This window comes from Octopus bimaculoides, chromosome 9, assembly GCF_001194135.2.
Source record: "Octopus bimaculoides isolate UCB-OBI-ISO-001 chromosome 9, ASM119413v2, whole genome shotgun sequence".
In the NCBI taxonomy this organism is placed as follows: Eukaryota; Metazoa; Mollusca; class Cephalopoda; order Octopoda; family Octopodidae; genus Octopus; species Octopus bimaculoides.
This window is the reverse complement of record NC_068989.1, coordinates 57,684,005-57,689,779: the sequence shown is the minus strand read 5'-3', so window position 1 is coordinate 57,689,779 and position 5,775 is coordinate 57,684,005.

Below are 5,775 nucleotides of genomic sequence, written 5' to 3'. Positions count from 1 at the left end.
AGTTCATATATTCAAAAAAGAGTACCATATATTCAAAAGAGTATTACCAATAATTGTCGGAGCTCTGGGAACAATAAGCAAAAATCTCGAGAAGTACGTGGAACAAATAAGGGTGGAGCATTTGCAGAAAACAGCACTGCTTGGAACCACTAGAATACTCCGGAAGGTGCTCGAAAAATAAGAGGTGCTACCTTAGTTCACTGGTTGTGAACAGCTGACACCGTGGTACATCTTCAGCGTTAGAAGCTGTGCAAAGGCAATAAATAACAATAATAATAATAAATTTGGATCAAGTAGAAGATAGATTTGCAGGACTGCTCTTCCAAGTGTAGAATGTACAGTGTTTTAGTTGAGACCAGAACTTACATTGTATCAAAATATCCAAAGTTAGCTCAGCATGAATACAAAATATACACATAATAATATGCCTGTAATAATTCAGTGGAATTTTTGCAAGAAATTTAGTTTTGCATGCGCAGAAAAGACGCTATAACCATTTAGTGGGAATAGAAACGGAAGCTCGCGAAAACAATAAAGTGAAGTTGCTTTGGGACTTTCCTACACAAACTGAGGAAAGAATAGGATACAATACGCGCAAGTGTATATAGATGTATTTGTGTATCTGCGTGGTCTGTATGTGTTAAGAATGTATGTATGTATGTATGTATGCATGCGTATATGTAGTATGTATGTATGTATGTATGTGTGTGTGTGTGTGTGTGTGTATGTGTGTATGTATATGTGTGTGTGTATGTGTGCGTTTGTATGTACAGACACAGTTATGATATATGACGTCACTAGCTTTGTATACGTGATATTCAAGCCTACAATGACAAACTGAATATATCCAAGTTTTCAGCATTATCTTTGTGCTATGCACGATGTGGCAAAAACAAAGACATGGTGGTATCGTAAGTGTCTACCACAGCTGCATTTTGGATAACAATATATCGAACTATCTAAGTTATTAGTCGTTTTGAAAGGTACAAGTAGACTATAACATTGAAAATATTGTGTATATTCGTCATGTTTGATAACCTAACGCCATTTCAAGCATATTTTGTTGATATTTTCTGAGAAAAATTAAACAAAGAAACAAACAGTTTTCTTTCTGCTTGATTCGCCTAAAATTGAATCATGTTATTTCTAAAGCGTTTGTAGTAGAAACTCAATATGTTCGATATGTGTTGATCTGATAAAAGAAAAAAAAAACAAAGAATAGTAACAAACAACAAGCAAAAATAACGTATGAAATTGTGACTACTGTTTTATAAATTTTATTAAACGACAGAAGTAAGGTTGTAAGAAAAATGGACATCAAATTGTATGGGTCTTGTAATAAAATAACTGCTTCGATTGCAGATAGTAAGAGTATTAGTATTAGACTTGGAAAATCTGGTCCTATTTTGTATCTAGAAGCAACTCCTGTAAGTGAAAAGAAGGAGGATTTGAAAAAACTCGATAAGGCTAAGGACTTGGAAGAACTCGATAAAGCTAAGGACTTGGAAGAACTCGATAAAGCTAAGGACTTGGAATCTTCTGATCAGGCTAAAGACTTGAAATATCCTGATCAGGCTAAAGACTTGAAATATCCTGATCAGGCTAAAGACTTGAAATATCCTGATCAGGCTAAAGACTTGAAATCTCTCAGCGAAGCTAAGGATTTGGGAAAACTCGATCAAGTTAAGGACTCAGGAAAGCTCGGTCAAGGTAAGGATTTGGGGAAACTCGATGGAGCTAAGGCTTTAAAATTTTCCGATAAGTCTAAGCTCTCATCATCCGATCAAATTACAGAAAAAAGTGCTCGCAGTAAAGAACTTACAGGAAAAAAATCTAAAAAAAGACGTGATAGCCCCAAAAAAGACACAAAAGCACAAGAATCTTCAGTAAAGACATCAGCAAAGGAGCGAAGTCGAATTTCCGAAAATAAATCAGCTAAATACAGGACATCTGAATTACCCACAAAAACTTCGGTGACTGCTTCTAAAAAGCGATCCAGTTTTCAGTCTTCAAAAACTAGCATAGACAACATGATGAATATAGCAGCTATGGAGATCCCCGTCGAGGAAAAGAAGAACATCCCTTTTGACTATCAAGTACCGATCCTGACAGCGATTGATTCAACGCAAGAAGAGCTGAAAGCAGGAAGAATTCCCACTGCCATATATTCTGATGGTCTAAGGCCAGCTACAACAACATATCAGAAGGTATTAATGGATCACCACAGAAATTGTTTCCCTCCTCTCAGCTTCCTAAAGAAGGAGCCCAGAAAAAAACCATTTATGTTCAATTCTCAAACGACATTCGTGGATCGTCACAAAAATTGTTTCCCCGATTCCATCTATTACAAGATTTTTTCGTCAAGTAAATCTAAAACACGCGTTAAGACATACACGGAATATCACAAGAACTGTATTCCCAAATACCCAGGTGAACAGAACGGCCGCAAAAGGAAAATGTCTGTTTCCGAAGAAGTACTGACTCCAGCAACAGTGAAGAAAACACTCCTAGAACGTCACAAAAACTGTATCCCTATTATGGACTTCAAGGATACTTATTTCAAAACTGAAGAGCAGAAACGTAGATTATCCAGCAGTACTTCATTTTCACCCGAGAAAGCATCGCTCGACAGATTTATCAACAAATTCGATAAAAAAGTTGAAACAGTGATTCCAAGTCCAAAACTCCCGAGAGGCGATCAAACGATACATACTTTACCAAAACCCGATGATAAAAGTACAGTCGCGTTGAAGAGTGTTGCCCCAATGGCAGAACCCGAGAAGACTGCGAATGAAGGGCTTGGCACTATTACCGATGACAATAACGATGAAAAAGATGAAGAAACAACGATTCTCAGTCCAGACATTCCAGCAGGTGATGAAAACGAGCATACCTTACAAGAGACCGGTCAAAACATAGAACAGCCTCTTCTTACATAAAACTGCGCTGTGTAAGAGAACAATGTTTCTATTCACACGACTATCCGTAGCGAATTACAAATATTTATTTAAATTAATGATGATGATGATAATAATAATATTAACAATAATAAATAGCAAAAAATTTAGTTATTGCGAAAAGATCTGGCGCAAGCACCAAACATATCAGTATTATATTAAAGTATTTGGGCATTCTGACATAGAAGTTGTTTAAGAATTTTGACGAATGTTCTTTATAAGAAAGGAAATAGTATTTTGGGAGAAAGATATAAACTAAATTTTCTCTTTAGAAATGTTTATATAAATGTGCTAGCTGTGCACCCTCAACATATACGCTTTGTACATACGCATACTGTTATCCATATACACACATCTACACACACATATATATACATATGCACATATGCACACACATTTACATGCACACACATTACAAAAGTCCATTATCCTGACCTCTTCCACTTAATCCCTTGTGCTCTTGCCTGGTAAGTATCAACACAATTCCAAGCGTTCATCAGAGGTAAGTGACTTCTAACTAAGATATTTACCAGACTCAAAGTTGTGGGTAGCGACAATCAACGAATAGAGGAAGTCTTATGCGCTATTTCATATTGTAGCGACTCACAATAACTTTTGGTTTCTTCCGTCCCTTTCTCTACCTTTCTCAAAGGTCTCGCTTTTTCTTTTTCGTTTAAGTTGCTTGTTTGTATGTATGTATGTATGTATGTATGTATGTATGTATGTATGTATCTATCTATCTATCTATATACATGATTGCTGAAGTGGTGGATGTGGTGGTGGTGGGTTACACACCAGAACAAGTAAAAAATATTTGACGAAACTGCACTCTTCTGAAGGCACATGCCTGTTAAAACTTTTAGTTCTTGAGAAGGAAAATCAAGACCAACAGCTTCCAAAAGTCGTCTAGAACTTCTTTTGAGAGGAAATGCCGCTGGTGTTATGAAATTAAAGCCCCTACTCGTGTATCGCACCAAAAATTCGAAAATCCAAGGGCTTTGAAGGGTTACACAACGGTTAATCTACCTCTTGAGTTGGCGTTCAAAGTTTCCTGACACTCCTATACAGGTTGATGGGAAAGACCTAAAATATCTAGTCATTTACATATTTTGGTAGCAATGTGAATACGAGCGCTTCCCTTGAGGAAATCGTCAACCATCTTGCAAGAGCAGCCAACACATTTGGAAAACTCCGTCATCTCTTCTGGAATGAAAGGGGCATTAAACTTAACACCAAAGTGCAAGTCTATAAAGCTGCCATTCTTACTACTCTCTTGTATGGTCCAGAATCGTGGACACCCTATGGACGGCACATTAACCAACTAGACATCTTCCATAAAGGCTGTCTCAAAACAATTTACGGTTATTCACTAAAAGACAAAGCTTCTAATGCCGATCTGTTTAGCAAGAGTAAGATTAGTGGAACAGAGAGCTTCCTCATGCAGTCGCAATTGCGCTGGCCATATCGTTAGAATGAGTGACGAAAGAATATCCAAAGTTTTCATGTACAACTAGCTTGATGGTGAGAACAGCAATGTTGGTCGACCATGGCTTAGATATAAAGACAAGTTGAAGAGTAACCTCTCAGCAGTCAATATACTCACAACATCTTTGAACAAACAACTCTGGATCGAACAAAATGGAGATCGTCGTGTCAAAATGGTATAAGAAATTTTGTTGCAACCAGCATTAACAGGTTGAGGTGCAAGGCAAGGGAGAAAAGCGGCTGCAAATATACCGCCTGCACTGACCCGTAATCCTCAAACTTGCAACACATGTGGGCTTCTTTACAAATCGTTTGTGGGGCACAAATGTCACATTCGACATAAGCATTATGACTGACGTCAGATCATCATAAGTTGAAACCAACAGGAGAGTCCATATATATCAATTAGAAAATGGAGGATAATATGCTGAACCCAACGACTTGCGGACAGTGTATCCCGTTGAATTCATTAACTTAATTTGTTCCAACCGTAGCTAAGCCTAGGTAGTTTCAAACAATAGTTGTCCAATTAGATGGGAGGAATTAACTGTAGAAATTAACCCTCCCCAAATAGCAGCAGAACGATTTACCCGTTGGAAGAAGTAACAGGATATCCTACACCGCAAAGTTAGAAAGTTTGGCATATTATTATTATTATTGTTGTTGTTGTTGTTGTCGTCGTCGTCATCATCATCATCATCATCATCATCATCATCATCATCATCATCATCATCACTGTTATTGCTACTAGAATATTAATAACTCCTATGAAATGAACTTCTACATAAACCCATTCAAAATATATAGAACTGACGCACACACTCAGCAATTTTTTTTATTTTAAAAAAGCATAAACAGCCTTCGAAACACAGGAGATAGCGTTGGTACCAGGGACCATGTACGTAGGAGAATGCTTGTGTATACATATTTGTATTTGTATACGTATGTGTGAGGGGATAGATGGATATGGACACACATGTGTACTCACATATATATATGATCTTGAATCATTGAGCTTCTAAGTATGGTTATGCACACGGACTTATATATATATATTGGAGTGTCTATAGCTATTTGTATGACCTCATGTACTGTTTGTAGGCTTTTTATGTGCCTTATATTTTTATATTTTCTATATGTTATATTTTCATTTTTCATTTATTTATTTTTTATTTTATTCTTGCTGTACCCTTATTTTATTTTTATTTTTGTTTTTGTTTCTATTTCACTTTTGTTTTTATCTCTTACTGTATATTTGTATGGAATTCTTTGTGAATCTCTGAAGAGGCCTAGCGAATCGTGCATGTACCCCCATTTCAGCATTTCATCTGCT